The 20,922-nt window shown below is 36.0% G+C and overlaps 1 pseudogene; it reads left to right on the top strand.

Moving 5' to 3' along the window:
- Positions 1 to 11,859: 11,859 nt before the first annotated feature.
- LOC136307204 (small nucleolar RNA SNORA3/SNORA45 family) lies at positions 11,860 to 11,961 on the top strand (annotated as a pseudogene).
- The last annotated feature ends 8,961 nt before the right edge of the window (positions 11,962 to 20,922 follow it).

Here is a 20,922-nt window from a genome sequence, read left to right as displayed (position 1 = left end):
TCTTGGGGGAAAGACTGTGTCAACAGCCAAGCCCTGTGAGAGAATGATAGTGGCAACTCAAGTATGTCTCTGCAGAAAAGTTTTTCTTGATAGGAGTAGTGTCTGAAAGTCTCTTTTTCTTTTCTCCCTGATAATATTTTCTACCTTGACAAAGGCAAGTTTTTAGCCTAGTTGTTCTCAGAATTTACAATTAAAAATTAAGAATTTCAATGAGCTGTTGTTCATGTATGTTATAGCTAGCAGTGGGCTGGTAAATGTTTAACAACCAGCTGTCCAAGAACAAGTCCTGATTTTGTAGTAATATTTGCCTATTTCTGCATTGTAAAGACTTCCACCAAGGCCAAGATCCATCTATGAATATGACACACTTCTCCACACACAGTTAGGAATAAAGTTGTACCGTGTGACACGTGTACATCCATGAAACCCCTTTAATCAAGGCAGAACATATCCATCACCCCAAAAGGGTTCCTTGTGCTCTATTTTATAATTCCTCTAACTATTCGTCTTGGTCCCAGGCAATCACTGATTGGCGTTGTCACTATAGATTCGTTTGAATATTCTAGAATTATGTATAAATGGACACACACCATTTATGTACTTTTTATTTGTTTTTCACTCGTCATCATTTGGATATTTATTCATGTGTGTGCATCAGTAAGCCAGTCCTTTTTTCTTGCTGAGTAGCAGTTCATTGTATGCATATACCATCCACTCTATCTGTTGATAAGCATTTGAGTTTCCAGTTTTTGACTATGACAAATAAAGCTTCTTGTACAAGTTGAAAAAAAAAAGGAACTATGAATAGGTTTTTGCTATTGTCATTATTTTCCACATTAACAAGCATTTTCTTGCAAAATATGCTAATATCTTAGGATAATATATTATGATGTGTATTGGTTGGTCACTTTTTGGTTCCTCAGAAAGTTAAACACAGAATTACCAGATGACCAAGCAGTTCCAGTCCAAGGTACTTACTCATGAAAAAAAGAAACATATTTCTACAAAGAAACGTGTACATAAATGATTATAATAAGATTACTCATAATAACAAAAAGGTAGAACTAACCCAAATATCTAATATTGGATAGAAAAAAGAGAAGTAGGTTTACAGTTGTATTGTGATTTTTAAAAAATATTTTATTTATTGATTTTAGAGAAAGGAAGGCAGGGGAGTGGGAAGCATCAAGTTTATTTTGTTACTTTATATTAGTTGCTTGCCTTGATCCAGCAAGCCCAGGTTTTTGAACCAGCGAACTCAGCGTTCCGGTCAATGTTTATACCAGGTCAAGCAACATTGTGACTCTCTTTTATTTTTTTTTCTTTCACAGAGACAGAAAGAGAGTCAGAGAGAGGGACAGATAGGGACAGACAGACAGGAAGGGAGAGAGATGAGAAACATCAATTTTTTGTTGCGGCACTTTAGGCGTTCATTGATTGCTTTCTCACATATGCCTTGAACATGGGGACTATAGCAGACAGAGTAATCCCTTACTCAAGCCAGCGAGCTTGGGTCCAAGCTGGTGAGCTTTGCTCAAACCAGATGAACCCATGCTCAAGCTGGTGACCTCAGGGTCTCGAACCTGGGTCCTCCACATCCCAGTCCGACTCTCTATCCACTGCACCACTGCCTGGTCAGGTGTGACTTTCTTTTGAGTTAATAAAACTATTATAGTAATCATAACCTGCATGTCTTTTTTTTATACAAACAACTATAAACTTACCTTGCCTTCCCCTGTACATACAATGCTATATTATTTAACAATAAAATAATGAGTACTAATACATATTATAATTTAAATTAACATAAAACATGTTGAGCTATGAATCCATGTTAACACAATAAATTAAAAAATTATTTTAAGGCCCTGGCCGGTTGGCTCAATGGTAGAGCGTCGGACTGGCGTGCAGAAGTCCCGGGTTCGATTCCGGGCCAGGGCACACAGGAGAGGCGCCCATCTGCTTCTCCACCCCTCCCCCTCTCCTTCCTCTCTGTCTCTCTCTCCCCCTCCCGCAGCCAAGGCTCCATTGGAGCAAAGATGGCCCGGGTGCTGGTGATGGCTCTGTGGCCTCTGCCTCAGGCGCTAGAGTGGCTCTGGTCGCAACATAGCGACGCCCAGGATAGGCAGAGCATCGCACCCCTGGTGGGCAGAGCATCGCCCCTGGTGGGCGTGCCGGGTGGATCCCGGTAGGGCTCATGCGGGAGTCTCTCCCCGTTTCCAGCTTCAGAAAAATACAAAAAAATTATTTTAAAATACTTTTAAAAACAAAAACTAAAACAAAAATGTTGTGCTAAATGAAAGAAACCAAACACAAAGTTCACATATTTTGTGATTCTTAATATGTCATATATCTAGAATAAATAATCCAGAGGGATAGAAAACAGATTGGGATTTACCAGGGAATGGAAGAAGGCAGAATAGTGAGTACTTACTCTCTGTCTATAGGGTGTTTTATGGGGTGATTAAAAAGTTTTAAATTTACAGAGAACTTGTGGTTGTACAATATTGTAAATAAACTAAATATCACTGTATTGTACAGTTTAAAATGTTTATATTATGTGAATTCACCTTAATACAAATTTATATAAAAATTAGTTAACATTATTACAAAACTATCCACTAGGGGACACTGCTTCCATTAAGAAACATGACTAGTTTTTTGTTGTTTTTAGAGAACATGGAAAGTTAGTCTTGCAAATGCATTTTCTGTTTATTTTGCATCTATCTTAGTTTTTTTTTTAGAAACAAATGTATGTTTGAGAAACATTCCCAGAAAAAACAATGTTTTACATTTAACATACTTCTAAATGAAAAAAATTTGTGAAGCATCCATATTAAGAAAAGATTTCTTTTCCTAAGCAAAGACCTCACAGTTTGAAACTTAGAACAACATAAACAAATTATGAAACTGAAGAAAAAGATTTATGGAAAACACTTCAAAGATTTATATAAAACTGAATTAAGAAAGTGTTCAAGTATTTATATAAATATAGACTTTCAAATAATTTTTTATTATTACTGTAAGGATTTGTGAGGGTCTTGAAAATTTTATCTGTATTTTCATGAGAACAGCAAAATTTGGTTGCCTAACTCAGTTTATGTCTTAAATTCTCTCTCTGATTTATAAAATAACTTGTCATTTATTAATTGATAAAGGTACATTAGTAGGAGTTGTATCAAGAATAAAACCATAGCCTGACCAGGTGGTGGCGCAGTGGATAGAGTGTCAGACTGGGATGCCGAGGACCCAGGTTTGAGACCCTGAGGTCGCCAGCTTGAGCGTGGGCTCATCTGGTTTGAACAAGGCTCACCAGCTTGAGCCCAAGGTTGCTGGCTCAAGGAAGGGGTCACTTGGTCTGCTGTAGCCCCCCGGTCAAGGCACATATGAGAAAGCAATCAATGAACAACTAAGGAACTGCAGCGAAGAACTGATGCTTCTCGTCTCTCTCCCTTCCTGTCTGTCTGTCCCTAGCTGTCCCTCTTTCTGACTTTCTCTGTTTCTGCCACGAAAAAACAAAACAAAACCATAATCTACCCGAATTTTTGTGGCCAAGAGTATTAACAAAGTAACAGAAAATATCATATGGGATGTTGATTTTCAGCTCCAAAATCATGCAATAACTTACTCTTCCTATAAAGAGAATATTGTATACAACAAATCACAATAACAGAGAAAAATTAGCCTGGGAAAACACAGTACCCAAAGTAAATCTGATGGAAAGCATTCTGATTAGTACCATATCAGTACCATATTGTAGCATTGTATAGTCATTCTTGAGTTAATTTATAAAGCCAATGGTCAGCATTTTCCAAGGTACACTAAGAGGAAACAGCCTTTCTATGGAATCAACTGGCAAATACTATAAAGACCATCCTCTGAACAAAGTCAGAATGATATCACTGCTAAGTCCTCCGTGAAACAAGAAGCAGACAGTCCAGTATAGACAGTTTGGGACAAGACTCAATGTGTGGTCTGGCAAAAGAATAAAATAATTCAGAAATATAAGCTTAATTATAGGCTTTTACTTAGAAAGAAGTGGAAATTTATCAGAACCTACTCTAGTCAATATATAAATTATATATAGATATTTTTTCTGTTTCAATTCAGTTATTTTAAAAACCAACAAAAAAGTATCTTTTTTGTAATCTCCATAAAATAACTTTCAAATATTGTTATTATAGAATATTGGTTTTCAGTTGCTGAATAACAAATAGCCACAGTGTAGTGGTTCAAAGAACACATTTATTATTACACAGTTTCTATGGGTTGGGAATCCGAGCATAGCTTACCTGGGTCCTCTGCTTAGGGTTTCACAAGGCTGTTGTCAAGGTGTTAGCCAAGGCTGGGACCTCCTTAATAATTTAAAGAAGTTCAATAACCCCAAGCAGAATTAAAGTAAAGAAGACCATATCAAGGCATACCATAATCAAATTGTTGAAAATCAAGTCATAAAAAAAAAACTTTTGAAAATAGCCAGAGAAAAAAGATAGACTGAATACAAAGTACAAGAGAAAAGAATAATGCAAGACTGCTCAGAGCACGATAAAATATATTTTTAAATCCTTTAAATAAAGCTGAAATTAAAAACTTTTAGACAAACAAAAGCTTCAAGAATTCATTTACAGACCTTCACTACAAGGAATGTTGAAGGGAGTTCATCAAGCAGAAGAAAAACTATGTAAGAAAGAAATTTGAGTTTTCATACACACACTCAACAAATGAAGAAGAGCATCAGAAATGTTTGGATTTTGAGGATAAATATAAAATATATACATTTCTCAGTTTAAGTTCTTTAAAAGATAACTGATAGTTTAATGCAAAAATAACTCACTGAGTATTTAAGCATATGTAGAAGCAAAATGTTTGCAAAAATAGCACAAAGAAAGAAATGGAAACAAACTAATATTTAATATTTTTATACTAAAGACAAAATGGTATAATATTATTTACAGAATTTAAAAAATAAAAAGGTTTGTTTTATTGCTGGAAACCTCTTAAATAGAAAATAATAAGATATTGTTAATAAACCAATAATGGAGATAAAATAAAATTATAAAAAATATTCAATTTAAAAGAAAATAAAGAATAAAAGGAAAAGATAATACCGGCAAACAATAAACAAACAAACAGAAATCAAGTAGCAAGATAGATTTAAATCTTCTAGAACGACTAAAAAGACTGATAATAGCAAGTGTTGGTGAGAATAATGAAGCAACTCGCATGCTGTGTGGTATTATATTTGGGTGGCCAAATGGTGCGGTCACTTAAGCAGTGTGGGAAATTTTTTATCAGGTTACATACACAAGTACCATCTGATTCAACAATTTTACTACAAAGTATTTTTACTTATGTGTGAACATTTGTTTGAAGCTTTGTACTTTATAGCCTCAGTCTGAAAATAACTCAAATTTTTAGCAATTGGTGAATGGATAAACAAATTGTGGTATGTCCATGGGATGGAAAACTATTCACCAATAAAATAAGAAAATAAGAAACTACTAGTACATGCCACAACATGGATGAATCTCAATAATCATCATGCCAAGTGAAGGAGGCCATATCTACTGTATAATTTTATTTATAGAGAATTCTATGAAAGGCAAAATTACGACAGAAAGAGAACAGCAGTTACCATCTGCTGGAGGTGGAAGAGCATTTGACTATAGGGGATACCATGGAATTTCCTGACCCTCCAATTTTAATTTGTAAAAAAACAAAATGCTTTTTCTTTTAAAATAAATAACATGCATTATATTATAGGAGATAAAATCAATATTTAATATGCCTCATTCTTTAAGAAAAAACATATTTTGCCAAACAGTACTTGGATTTAGTAGCCCATCTTAGCTGACAAAAATACAAATAAAAAAATAAAATATGCAGATCCAAATGGAAAAATATAGTCTTTGTTTTTACTTTGTTTACCAGGTCATTTCACTCATTTCCTTATGTTGTTCAGTAAAGATTTTTGTTGAACTTCGAGTAAATTTAATCTTTCCTGAAGATTAAATTAATCAAGTGTTAATTATATCTTTAAACAATGGTTCAAAACCCACTGAGACCTCTGAAGATTTTTAATCAAGGCTGGTCTTCATGTTTTTAAGTGTGCAGATTTTTAGCAACAAAATTATATAAAAATGTAACTATCTCTTTTCAAATTGCTTTTTCCATAGCCTGTATTTCTTTCAGAAAAAGATTATTTTCTTTTTATTGATCAACTTCTCGGCTCTTAGTGGCTTACTTCTCCCTGCTGGGGTGGGAAACAGCTCGCGTGGAGAGTAGAAAACATGTCAGCTGCGCCCTTTCCCGGTGCCTCACTTGTGGTTGCATTATTTGCAATGGTCTTCAATCAATCACAATTCTTTTCAAGCCACTACTTCATTTTCCCAAGGCTTAGGTCAGTGAAAACTAAGAGGAAAAAAAAAATCCATAAGTCTACCTAAATGAGTCCCAGTGAACTGCTGTGTGTTGTAATACAGTACTACTTGACTAGGAGTGTTGCTATCAGCCCTTCCTCCATGTAAAAGGTGCACTTTTCATCCCATAGTAAGTGACCCATGACTACCCCTGCTGATGGACTCATTGTGAGTACTACCAGAATAATAGTAAAGCTTAATGTCTTTCTTAGTCTTCAGATAAAAACTGAGAGAAAGAGAGAGCTAATATTTTCTTCCCCCATCTTCAAAGGATGTCTTGAATTACTCACTTTGAAGACTAATGTTTGTCGTCACCTTCACCAAGTCCTGGTAGTGCTTGATAAAATTTCCATTTCTGGGTCCCATAAAGACCCACTGAATCAAAATAACCGGGGCAATGATCAGAGTTTTAAAACAAGTTTTAGAGGTTATTACTGTACACCAAAAAGTGACAACTTGCTTTAAATCAGTAATTCCCAAGCAAAGTAGAAGAACAGGCTTATATTAAAATTAACTTGGGATGCTTGTTAAAAATATCCAGACACTGGATTCTATCCAAGACCAACTAAAATTAAGTCTCTAGGGGTAGGACCTGGAATTTTGTATTTTTAAAGTGATTTCTCATGCAGGACCAAATATAGAAACCTCTGCAGTTTATATCATTGAAGTGAGCTTTGTAGTAAAAATTGATGTTTTCTTATTCCTCTCAACATTCTGTTGCTAGCAAGTTTAAAGAGTCTTTTGAGGTTTTTGGTTTAGATCTGTGGTTCTCAAATTGTGGGTCCCAGGCCAGCAGCAACAGCCTCACCTGGGAGCTTTCGAAATACCAAGTCTCAGACCCCACCCTAACCTTCTGAATCAGAAATTGCGGGTTGGGCAGGAACTTTACAATAAACAATTTCATATTCAAAAACTAACAATCCTTGAAAATTGTATTATAGACAATGAATAAAACCTCACGTTTTCTCTCTGTGTTTCCCTTTATGCAGTGTATGCTGCAGATGTTGACAAGAAAAGCGCCATTTCAAACATTTGCATTGAGGGAGTCTGAGATTACAATTTAGGAAATCTTTTAAGATGAAATTCTCACAAATACTTCCTCCCAAAGACCTTGTGCCAGTCTGTGATTTCCTGGCAGATGTTTTCCATTATACTGTTACTGGGTCATGTCAGATGCGCCACGGTTTGCAGTTGCCATGACAACCACATGTTTTTGGTCTGCAGAGAATAGTATACAGCTCAGAGGTGTACGTTTTCTCTTAGTAATGGAAATGTTGATCCATCAAACGCATTGATTAGGTTGACAACTGCACATTTGATAAATCAGCAGCAAATTTGAAGGATCACATTTGTTATACCTGCTTTATCCAGTGGACCTTATGCTGTTTCCACTAAATTTTCCAGACAAATAAAGATCCTGTGGTAAGCATACCAGTCTTTAAAACTACAAAAAGCTGGGGGAAATATATTTTATTATTGTTATAAGCCATATTTTTCATAAAGGAGGAAATGATTCTAGGGAAATATAGCCACAAATTTTAGTGACTCATATTTGCTGTTTTGCATTCACATTGAGCCTATTTTCTCCTTGGTCACTTACTACAAAAGAAAAGCAAATATTAATTTACAAAGCAATGATAATTTAATAACATTGCAGACTTGAAAACAATATATGTAGCATCTAATTGTTTATAATTTAATTTGGGAACTTGTTACCTAGGGAATCATTAGGTTTTACATACACAAAAATGTTACTGCAAAATGTTTTCAGAATTAAGGTCCTTTGAAAAATGAGGCAATTATTGCTTTTAAATTAAATCAGGAGAAAGTATTTTCTCTCTCCCTCTCTTTTACTTTCTCTTTGTCTACTGGTATATGTCTGGACATGATCATTTTTCTCTCAACTATTATTCATAACATCCTGAAATTATGTTCTGGTTGGTTTCTGACCTATATAGGAATGAACATCTTTCAAACAAAGGTATTTTAAATTATGGTAATTATTTTCCATACTAGGTCTCATAACGTCTGGGTCAAAGCATATTATTCATCTAATAAGCTGTGAAATCTAACTCTATCTCTTCTGGTACAACAGTAATTAGGGATGGTCTCTATTTTATACCTTTTTTTTTTTTTTTTTTTTTTTTTGCTATAGCACATTATTTTTTGTCTTGGATTATTTTTGGTTAAGTATAATTACGTATGTACATCACACTGATGAATGATTGTTCCATTTTAATCAATTCTTTATTTTTTGAATTGTATTATTTGTTTAAACTGAAAGTTTTAAAACTTTTTTATTTTTTTGTTTTGGAAAATATAAAATTCTTTATATTCATTTATTGGCAAACTTCTCTGAATTTACAGACATTGAAATTATTGCATTTGGTACTTTTTTTTAACCAGTTGTATCCTTTTGCCTTGTATCCATTGTACATGCACTTCTATTATTTCTTCCTTGTCGACTATGTGCTTCCAGAAGTTCATTTTATCTCTTTGATTGCTCTTTTTATCCCTTGTATTACCTAACATATACACAGGTGCTCAATTTTTTTTTGAGAGAGATAAAGAGATAGACAGGGACAGACAGGAAGGGGGAGAGATGAGAAGCATCAATTCTTCGTTTTGGCACATTGGTTGTTCATTGATTGCTTTCTCATATGTACCTTGATGTGGGTGGAGCGCAGAACGCATTCCTAGCAACTGTGGCTCATGCAATTCTGTGAGAATATTCCAGCTCCCAGAAGCCTCCTGGGCATACCCAGGTAGGAAGCTCGCCCGCTATTAGGAACTGACTTAGCACCAACCACGCAGCTCCCTGATATTTTCAGCCATTGGCTTTGAAGAACACACAGTAACACCCTATAGGCTGAACCCATCTATATAAGCTTACGTACTTCCTGAATAAAGTGGATCTGCGACACTGAACCTGGTCCCCGGAGTTGGGTCTTTGCATCTCCATAGTCCTCACCCCTCTTTGCATCTCCATAGTCCTCACCCCTGGCAGGACTTGTCCACACCTTGACCCTGGGGCTACAGCAAAGCGAGTGACCCCTTGCTCAAGACAGTGACCTTGGACTCAAGCCAGCAACCATGGGGTTCAGCTGACTTTCTATCCGTTGTGCCACCACTAATTTAAGTTTTAAAATAACAATGAAACTCAGTAGCTACTTGACTGCCTTGGCGGTCCTGTAAGCTCCACCTCACCTGGTAAGTGTGATTGTGGTGCTGGCAGGTCTTCCTCAACCTCCACCGCTGCTGAAATTATGGATCAAATTTTTTAAGGGGTTAAGTCTATTTTATTTATCCAAGATAAATTACACATTCACACTCAGAAGGAAAGCCAGAAGCCCCCACTTTTTCCTCATTCTGTTCTGTCCGTCTCCATGCCCACCTTTTATCCTCTCCTGTTCCATGTTTTGGCCTTTTAGGAAAAGGAGAAACATAGGATCTTAGTAGAAAATGCCAGTGCTCTTCAACCATACATATTGGTGACTTGATATAAATGTTTTCTTAACAAGTCAGAAAGGAAGTTTGCAAGTGTGTCCTCCATGAGACTAAAGTGTCTAGGAACTGTTTTATATTCTTGTTCATGGGTAAAAAGGCCTTTGTGTTTGTAAATCAGGAAGTAGCCAGAAGACTTTGAGCAAATAAATTGTCCAACATCTTAGAGGCAGGTAGGGTAATAAAGTTGTGATCACTGCAACTTTTTTCTTTTTACAACTCCAAGCTCTTTGTTACAGAAAAATATAACAATTTCTGAATTTCAGCTAAGGTTTTGTTAATTGAAGGAAACTGATATATTTCATACTACTTTTACTAGATTATTATTTAATGGATGTCTTAGTGATTACTTGCAAATTTGGAGAAAATTATTTACCAAAATTGCAAAAATAATTTTTTCTCAAATTCATATTATTATATTGTATTTTATTTTCTACATTTAAAGTGCCCTTTCTATAAAGTCTCAAGAAACCTCCAGTAGAACTTTGGTAAGTATCGACGAGACCATTTTTGTAAGAAGTAAAGTTTCTATTTCCTCATAAAAAAATTTAGCCCTTGATAAAATTTTATATTCAGATGGTCCAGCTTCCAGTGCTACCTGTTTCACAAACTACCCAGAATTTAACCAGGTCAGAAATGACTAAAATCTGAAGAAGAGAATATGACTGCAAAGATTAAGAAAGGCTCAAATCACAAAATATATTACAACACACACTGTTAATGTTTAATAAAGATAACTATCTATAGAAGTGATGCTAAACCCAGATCATCTGAGCAACTTGAAAAAATGCCAGTGTCCAAACAGGAATTCTGAGTTTACTGATCTGAGAGGTAAGCACATAGCTATCTCATCGCAGTCAATCTCCATGGAGTGAGTAGTACTAGTACATGGTTGAAATAGCAATGGATCCTGCAGTAGATTAAATTCTCATCTGAATCTCCACATCAGTCCTTCACTGCATCCTAGAATATCCAGCATCAGTATGTAGAAAGGAGTGACAAATCTATCTCAGTTTTATACTGACGGAATGACTACTGAATATAGAACCTAGAGCCTTGGTTAATTGCACCCTAAGTGCCAAAGCTGATTGAGTTCATGATTACCATTCAGGTGTCAATTTCTCAGTCTAGTGGAAGAACTTCCAAATAAAGTAACTTGTGTCTGTAAAATTAAAGATACTTCAATTTTGTGAAGACTCAGAAGTAAGCAATAGAGAAAATTAGGGCTTTGGTGAGTGAGACTAAGCACCGCTTGCTGGATGTGTTCTGGCACATGGTCACAGTAGAACCCATTTAACAAAGAAAGATGTAAAAACATTCAAAAGATAGGACCAAAATTTCTGCATGAGAGACTAAAATTTGGCTGTCAGGACTAGAAATAGCCCATGGAAACCTATCTTAGTGTTGCATTTGGGCTCTGGCCAGTTGGCTCAGGGGTAGAGCATCGGCCAGGCATGTGGAAGTCCCGGGTTTAATTCCCAGCCAGGGCACTCAGGAGAAGCACCCATCTGCTTCTCCACCCTTCTCCCTCTCCTTCTCTCTGTCTCTCTGTTCCCCTCCCAAAGCCAAGGCTCCTTTGGAGCAAAGTTGGCCCCAGGTGCTGAGGATGGCTCCATGACCTCCACCTCAGGTGCTAGAATGGCTCTGGTTGCACAGGAGCAATGCCCTAGATGGGCAGAGCATTGCCTCCTGGTGAATTCTGGTTGGGCGCATGAGGGAGTCTGTCTCTCTGCCTCCTAGCTTCTCACTTCAGAAAAAATACCCAAAAAAAAGTTTAATTTGTATAACAAAAACATTAGTTTTACCTAGATGCTATGTTTCTTTGCAATGCAAGAAGTTATGGAGCCATGAGAGGCTGATGGAGCTTATAAGATTAACCACATAATCAGACCATCTATTTGTGCTGCTTATGAGGGTTTAAGAACTGGCTGGTTGACCTGAGACCAGTCACAGCTCTTGTCCTGGTGTGCTAGAATTCTCAGAGAGAATCTGCTGGTCTTGATTCACTGATCTGGTGGTTCCCAGATCAGAAACAGACCCTCCCAGCTCTTCGATGCAGTGGTATAAAAATAAAAAAAAATAAAAAAACTGACTGGTTGTCAAAGCAACTTTTTAAAATTTTATTTATTGATTGATTTTAGTGAGAGAGGAAGAAAGGGAGAGAGAGAGAGAGAGAGAGAGAGAGAGAGAGCAACTTGTTATTCCATTTATTTATGCATTTATTTGTTGATTCTTGTATGTGCTTTGCTTGGGATTGAATTCACAACCTTGACATATAAGGATGATGCCTTAACTAATTGAGTTACTCAACCAGGGCTCAAAGCAATTCTTTTTTCTTTTTCCTTTCTTTTCTTTTTTTTTTTTTTTTTTTTTTTTTAGCGAGAGAAAGAAACAGACAGGAAAGGGGAGAGATAAGAAGCATCAATTCTTCATTGTAGCACCTTAGTTTTTCATTGATTGCTTTCTTATATGTGCTTTGACAGGGACAGCAGGGGGCAGGAGGCTCCAGTCAGGCCAGTAACCTCTTGTTTAAGCCAGCGACATTGGGCTCAAGCTAGTAACCATGAGGTTATGTCTATGATCCCACGCTCAAGCCCGCGACCCCAGTCAAGCTGGTGAGCCTGTGCTCAAGCCAGTAATCTCGAGGTTTTGAGCCTGGGTCATTAGCATCCCAGGCCGATGCTCTATTTACTGTGCTACCACCTGGCTGGGCTCAATGCAATTCTTAAGTGCAAAAAAAACAGAGGCTGCATCTTCTAGGAAGGCCACTACCAAAGGCCTTGAAAAAATGCTTTTGGGAAAAGCATCAGTCTTCTGAATCACATGCAGAAGTGAGGTAGGTCTTCATTACTAACTAAATTTAACCACAGAGTTTGCAAATTCTTTGTGTTCACTTCTTTACACTTAGCACAATCACCTCCCATTATGCCGGATCAGTCCTGTTTTCAGTATGTGCCAAGTCATCGAGTCATAAATCTTTTTATTATTATTATTTATTCATTTTTAGAGAGGAGAGAGAAGGGGGGAGGAACTGGAAGCATCAACTTCCATATGTGCTTTGACCAGGCAAGCCCAGGGTTTCGAACCAGCGACCTCAGCATTTCCAGGTCGATGCTTTATCCACTGCGCCACCACAGGTCAGGCCGAGTCATAAATCTTATCTTGTACTTCCTCTTCAATGTTCACTCTGATAGCTGATTTTTGACCTTTAAGACATCAAAATTTTAATTATCCTTACCACAGGATAACTGAAACAAAATATTATGAACTTGCTCCTTCAAGGGAAACTAACCCCAAGGGTTCCATGGCAATTTTCTGTGCCAGTATTTAAAGAGATGTCACTTATGGCTTTAAGGAAGAAAGAAAACATGAATATATACATTTATTTACATTTAAACTCTGAGCAAGTCTCTAATTTACATTTAATCCCAGAGTGCCTTTAGATTAAGGTTTATACAATAGATAACTAACTTTTATAAAATTTAATACTTTCAATTAAAATTTTGAAACCTTACATTTTAATACTTAACTTCAAAAAATGTCGTGTGAGCACAAAACTTTAAATCAAACTGTGTTCTGTAGATCTTGAATTTTATGGTTTATTAACAGTTGCCACAAATGCTCATGGACACAGGATTTGCTAGATTGGGAAATGCTATCTTAAGCAAATCTAAACTTGCTTATTTACTCCAAAACTTCAAAATTTATGCCTATTAACTTTAGAAGAACATATTTAAACACATTTTCAAGATTATTCAGCCAATCAATCTATTTTGGAGAATCATGTGCTGAGACTAGTGTTTTAAAAAGAAAATGTCGGAGAATGTGTTCAACATGATGGACTGGAAACCATGTATTTTGGAATCCCTAACAGAGTTCAAATTCCAGCTCTGTCACTAGATAAGTGATATCTGTCTCATAAGGCTGATCTGAGATTAAAAGAGATGAACTATGTAAAGACCTTGGGACACAGAAGTCCTCAATATATTGTTAATCTGAATTTATTCCTTCCCTTGGCTTCAGTCTCTTCTGATGGCCCTTTGTGCAACTGCATCTATATTTACATGACTCTAATCAGGTTTCACATATGGATCTTGTTTGTACTTCTCTTAATTATTTACTATAAATATGGGCCTGTATTAACATAGTTCATATAACTTAACAGGCCAACTCTCATTCTATGTTATTAAACATTAGTTTCCTTGGACAATTGTTTATTGTTGGATATTTGAGCTATTTTCAATTTTTCCCTTTCGTAAACAGCTTTGTATGAACAGCTTGGAACCAATTACTTATTTGCTTTTAGCTTATTTTCTAGGAGTTTATTCTCCAAAGTGAAATGACTAGGTCAAAGGAAAGAAACTGTGATATAACTTTGTCACAAATATCTCTGCAGAAAATTTGAACCAATTTATAATGCCACTTAAAATATATAAGCATACCTTTTTACCCTAACCTGTCACCAATGGAATGGATCTTTATTGCTTTTGCTAGTTTAATGGGTACATACTGGTAACTTAAATTTGCTTTAAAACAATTTTATTTCATCTCCAGAATGCTGTGGGTTCTTGAGTGTGCTGGCTTACTACTTTTGTTTTTATGCAAATGTATTAGCTGCTTATTCTACTTCTTTGATGCTTATTGACTAGAATCTGAATATCCAAGTTATAGGACCTCCAGCCAACCACATGTTTAAGGGCAAATATTGATAATATACAACAACTTTTTTAGGCTGACTAGCAAACTTTGTCATGTGACTCCCACCTTTTGCTCCTATACCACTTTCCTTTTGCCATCTTAGCCTCTGAACCTAACAGAGCTTAGTGGATCTCAAATAGTTTTAATACAAAAATGATATCACAAAATATTCAGTGTTTAAATCTCTACTTATGGTTGGCCAACAATGCTTGTGATAACAATGATTCTCTTAAAATCCTGAAGAGCCATGACCTCAAACATATCAATAATCTACACCTATGGGCAAGCTTTTTAAATGAGATCTTGATATTTTTTATATTAATATGGAGAGGGACTAGCTAAATTATGTAAGATAGTTAAAGGATTATTTTACATAATATCAAGCTCTGTCTCCAATATTTTTCTCCATTGCCAAGGCCACTTGGTGACTTTATACCCTGTTTTAAGCACAACCCTAACTTTAGACAACAGGTTCCATCTACATATATGATTATAATTTAGCATTAAGTCACAGGTACTATTAGTTCAGTCTTAGTCTTGCACATCAGTAATAATAACTAATTTATCTGTCTTGAATCCAAGGATTAAGGTACTGCCTTGACTTTGCATCTACTGGCACCCCACAAGGATAGTTGTCTGTTCCCCAAACCTCAGTTAACTGGGGGAGAGTTGGTCTGTGACCTATAGACTGACTGTACATTCTGACTCCCTGCCTGCCTAAGCTTTAGCAAATATGAAGCCATTTTATTAAGTACTAACAGATGTAAAGCTAGCTGAATAATAATCTAAACTCTGAAGCTTTACTATTGTTTGCCAGAGGAAAGAGTGTGTGTTATTCACATAGCAAACTGAACAGAGCTGTCTTGTAAAGACGAACAAAATGAGGAATCACTTATAGGCATAGGCATGACTCAAAATTTGCCTTCTTTGTATTGGGGAAATATGCAGCTTTATGTAGGAACAGATACTGAAGGCCGTGTACTGAAAGAAAAGTGGCAGAAGAGGGAGCCATAGATGAGATAACCGGCAGTTCTCTGAAGGAACAGTTCATTAGATGTCACCCACACTTGGGTCAGGATTAAGGTTTTTTGAACAGAACACACTAGCAGGAAACATGCCTTTTGTTTCTGGCAAAAAATTCTTATTTCTTCCCAACATAAATTGGTGGAATCTGTGTATTGAGAATTATTTCAAGTCATTAAAGTAACTTTTGGCTTGAACCAAAGAGTTTTTAATGTCTGTGAAGTTTTGACATTTGAGCAATGATGTACTCTTATGTAATTTTATATAATTTATATTTATTATATAGAAATTTGAAATGCAAATAAGCAAAAGAAAATGAACAAAAACGCTTATGAAATAAACTTACCTCCAGAAATAAAATTATGAACATTTTGATATATTCTTCTGGAATTCTTTCTATACATATACAATAAAATGTTTGATCTTAAAGTACATGTTATAAATTATTTACATGTCAATAAATACATTTTTACTGTGAATATACAATATAACTTAAATGGCATATTAGTTATATTATTTATTAAGCATAATTATATTATTTATTAATAAAATTCTATTATTTATTAACCAGTTCTATATAATCAAACGTAGATACTATATATCCTTGAGATCTTAATATATTGAAAAATATGGTGAGCTTTAATGTATTTTTCTCATATGTTTTATATCAATGTGTATAACATCATCCAATCTTACTTAAACCATTTTAATATTTCCCTTTGAAGTAATTGTTCAGACTTAAAAAAAAAATTGATACTAAGCCACCTTCTTATCCAAGTACCCAATATAGAAATCTGTGTTTAACAGTAAGCTTTTAATTCTGAGGAAGAAAAATGATTACTTGCTTGATGTGAATACTATTCACTCCAAGGAAGCTTGATAAAGCACAGCTTTCTTATCTGACTGTGTGGGGGGCTGGGAGGATCCATGGATAATATTCCGTGTGTGTGTGTGTCTTTTACTGGCAAGAGACTCCAAAAGTTTTTAGGGTTTCAAAGATGTTAGTGACGTATTTCTGAGAACCAGATGTTTCTGTGTTCAAATTCCTTACTGGGTTAGCTCAGGTAATTTATTTAATTTTTCTGATCTCATTTTCCTACCTGTAAATTAAAGGTCATACTATCTTCTTTAAAGTCACATTGGAATTAAATGAGATCATGCTTTTAAAGCTCTTGGTCCATAAAAAATATCAGTTTATTTTCTATCTATTTAAATGGATCTTTCTCCTTTCAGAAATAGAATCCATGATTCCTCACATCAATTGAGTATATGAGTAAATAATACATGATTTTATTAAATACTTTAACACATTTTATTGAACTGCAGAGTTACAAGTAAACCATCTTTGTTGCTGTTATTTCCATGTGGCTTTTATCAATATGCTCTTGATCTTTTTACTTTAAGCACCATACATCCTTACAATTTTTGTCTTCCTCTGATGTACCCAATCCCCTCACTTTTAGTCTTTTCCTACCTGGCAAACTAATAGTCATTTAGGTCATCATAAAATTAGTCCTGTTAGGTTATAAATGTGCCATTTCAGTTCTGTTGATATTCACCATGTGCTTGTGGAATACACTGGGTTTTGAAAGAAAATAATGAGCTGATACTCTGGCAGCTTATCCTTCATACTCTTTGCATAATAACTTCAGAAATAATAGGAAAGAAGTTATTGTTCTTTGACAAAGCTTTTTGTTATCTAACCTGTTCAAGCATCACAACTATGTTTACACTTACCCAGAAAGTGAAGGAATAAAGCAAGAACACTCTTATCCCTCCTCGCTAGCACACACATACACACACAAATTCACACCTCTTTAACAGTTTCCCCAAGAGGATATTGTGTCCAAGAAAAGCTATATTGGCCTGGCCTGTGGTGGAGCAGTGGATAAGGTGTCAACCTGGCATGCTGAGTTTGCTGGTTCAAGACCCCTGGCTTGCCTGGTCAAGACACATACAAGAAGCAACTGTGAATTGGTGCTTCCCATTCCTCCTTCTCCCTGCATTTCTCTTTCTGTCTAAATCAATAAAATAAAATCTTTAAAAAATAAAAGAAAGAAAAGCTATATTGATGCTTTGTATTACCTTTATCAGAAGTGGTTTCTTTGTCAGTTATATTAGTAAATAGAAAACACCACTGTTCTAGAGTCAGTTTTGAAGCAAACATATGCTTTGTGTATGTGGGTACATGTACATAATTTTAAATAGATAAAATTAGTTTTAGTTTTTTATTTCTCAAAATGTTTCCACCCTATAGAAATAATCAGACAAGAAACCCCGTTAGATGGGAATATGTTAAAATCCATTTGCAAGCATTGCTCTTCTAATACCAGACATTTTCTTTCTTCTTTCTTCCTTTTTTTCCCCCCTAGGTGGGCTTGTCTGAATGTTTCCAGGAGTTAGTAGGTGGCAGCTTTTATCTGTGCTTTCTGTGCTACACATGTTTGCTTTTACCTTGGGAACCGCACAAATTGTGGTGCTCATGCTGGTTTACTATTTCAGGCTGCACTAGCTCAAGCTGTTTTACTGTCACGACTGCTGTAACATCAAGACCTAAACATTTAAAAGAGAGGTCAAAATAAATACATTTTGTTCCTTTACTCAATGGGCATTTAGGGAGTGCTCAATATACACCAGACACTTCTTGTGTTATTAAAGGCTCATTTCTGTTATTAAATTATTTCTATTAGATGTATTTATTCCCACTTTTGAAGAAAAATCTTTATTTAGCCTGTACTATTATATTCAATATATACCTTAATATTTTTTTTTGTAGAAAGAGAGACAGAGACAGAGATAGACAGGGACAGACAGAAAGGGAGAGAGATGAGAAGCATTAATTCATAGTTGTGGCACCTTAGTTGTTCATTGATTGCTTTCCCATATGTGCTTTGACCAGGGGGCTCCAGCCAAGCCAGTGACTCCTTGCTCAAGCTAGGGACCTTGGACTCAAGCCCACAACCTTGGGCTTCAAGCCAGTGACCATGGGGTCATGTCTATGATCCCACACTCAAGCCAGTAATTCTGCCCTCAAACTAGTGACCTCAGGGTTTTGAACCTGGGTCTTCAGCATCCCAGGCCAATGCTCTATTTATTGAACCACAACCTGATCAGGCAATATATACCTTAATTCAATTGTTGCCCTTTGTGTCTGTTTTATGAAGTTTCTGGTTTATAGGGTTTACTAGTTTCTGCCTTTCTGTGAACTTTGACAGAAAAATATATAAGTATTTAAACTCTTTTGCATCATTTTGAAGTTTAGGAAGGATTTATTTTAAGCTTATTAAAGTAGTCAACATAATTATCCCTTTCACCTACCTACCCTCCTGGAGCAAATTCCTGTTTCATATAAACTGAGATAAACTGATGAGAGTAAAACTATGTATTTGGTTTTGGATTTGAATGTAAATTGACATGTTTATTCAATTATACTTTGGAACATCTTCTTACACATCTGGCACAGTGATTAACAATAGATAGCTCGGTTGCTTAGAACATTGTCTGGATGAGCAGAGGTTGCACCAATTCGATCCCCAGTCAGGGCATATACAGAAGCCAATCAATACTTCTGTCTATCTGTCTCTCTCCCTTCCTCTCTCTCTTATTTATTAAAATTTATTTACAAAGAAAATTAATTTGCCTGACTGGTGGTGGTGCAGTGGGTAGAGCATTGACCCAAAAAGCTGAAATCTCTGGTTTCAAACTCTGAGGTTCCTGGCTTGACCATGGGCTTGAGCACAGGTGTGCTGCTTGAATGAGGGATCACTGACATAATCCTAAAGTTTCTGACTTGAGCCCAAAGGTTGCTGGCTTGAGAAAGAAGTCACTGGCTTGGCCTGAGCCCTCTAGTCAAGGCAAGTATGAGAAGCAATCAATGAAGAGCTAAAGCAAAACAACTATGAGTTGATGCTTTTCATCTCTCTCCTCCCTCTCTCTCCCTTCTATCTCTCTTTCTCTCTAAATTTTTTTTTAAATCAGCACACTACTATTATGTACTAAAGAATCTATATCAATGTTTTATTATTTATTCTTTTAGCAAACATTTAAAAAATATCTAGTATTTATTTATACTTGTTAAATACATTGTATTAGATACACAAATGAATATGTATTTTAAATGTAAATATTAATCATTAAACACAAAAACAACTTTACAAAGAAGTTATTATTACAATCCTATTATATATAAAAAGAAACAAAGGCTTAGAAACGTTTACATGATAAAGTAAAGGCTGGAATCAATGCTCTGGATCTGGAGCTCATGCTTTTAATTGTCAACTTGTCCTAGATGTTAGAGATTGAAGGATCAGCACATCAAACACCTTCCCTGACCTCAAAAAGCCTATAGTCTCATTATATAGTTTATTGATTAAATCATGCAAGTATATAAACACAAATCTTAATATGTCTGTGGAAGTACAAATACAGGCTATTAGAACAAAACTGTAATGAAGAACCTGATACAATCCTACAGAGTAAGAGAAAATAGTCCCGAAATTTAGATTTGAGCTACTTTCTGAAGCATAAGCAAGAATCAAATTGCCTGGCCTGACTACGCAGTGGTGCAGTGGATAGAGTGTCGGACTAGGACGCAGAGGACTCAGGTTCGAAACACCGAGGTCGCTGGTTTGAGTGCAGGTTCATCTGGTTTGAGCAAGGCTCACCAGCTTGAGCCTAAGGTCACTGGCTTGAGCAAGAAGTCACTTGGTCTGCTGTAGCCCCCGGTCAAGGCACATATGAGAAAGCAATCAATGAGAAACTAAGGTGCTGCAACGAAGAATTGATGCTTCTCTCTCTCCCTTCCTATCTGTCTGTCCCTATCTGTGTTTCCCTCTGTCTGTGTCACACACACACACACACACACACACACACACATTAAATTGCCTGACCTTTGGTGGCACAATGGATAAAGTGTCAACTGGAACATTGTGGTTGTTGGTTGGACACCCTGGGCTTGCCCATTAAGGACACATGAGAAGCAACAACTACAAGTTGATGCTTTCTGTTTCTCCCCCACCACCTTTCTCTCTCTTTCCTCTTTATAAATTCAATAAATAAAATCTTTTAAAAAAAAAGAATTAAATTGATGACTGTAACAAAATTGGGGGTCGAATAAAGCATTCAAGGACAGAGGGAAAAGCCATGAAGCAAAGGGGGATGGTGGAATTAAAGGAGGCTCAAAGTGGCTCTGACACCTCCAGTCAGGAGACTGGCCTGAAAATGACAAAGTATCAGAGGCTTAATTGTTCTGGCCCATACAAGCAATGTCGGAAATGTT

Source organism: Saccopteryx bilineata, chromosome 5 (assembly GCF_036850765.1).
Source record: "Saccopteryx bilineata isolate mSacBil1 chromosome 5, mSacBil1_pri_phased_curated, whole genome shotgun sequence".
Lineage (NCBI taxonomy): Eukaryota > Metazoa > Chordata > Mammalia > Chiroptera > Emballonuridae > Saccopteryx > Saccopteryx bilineata.
The sequence above is the reverse complement of the archived record's forward strand: the minus strand, read 5'-3'. Positions and strand labels throughout refer to the sequence as shown.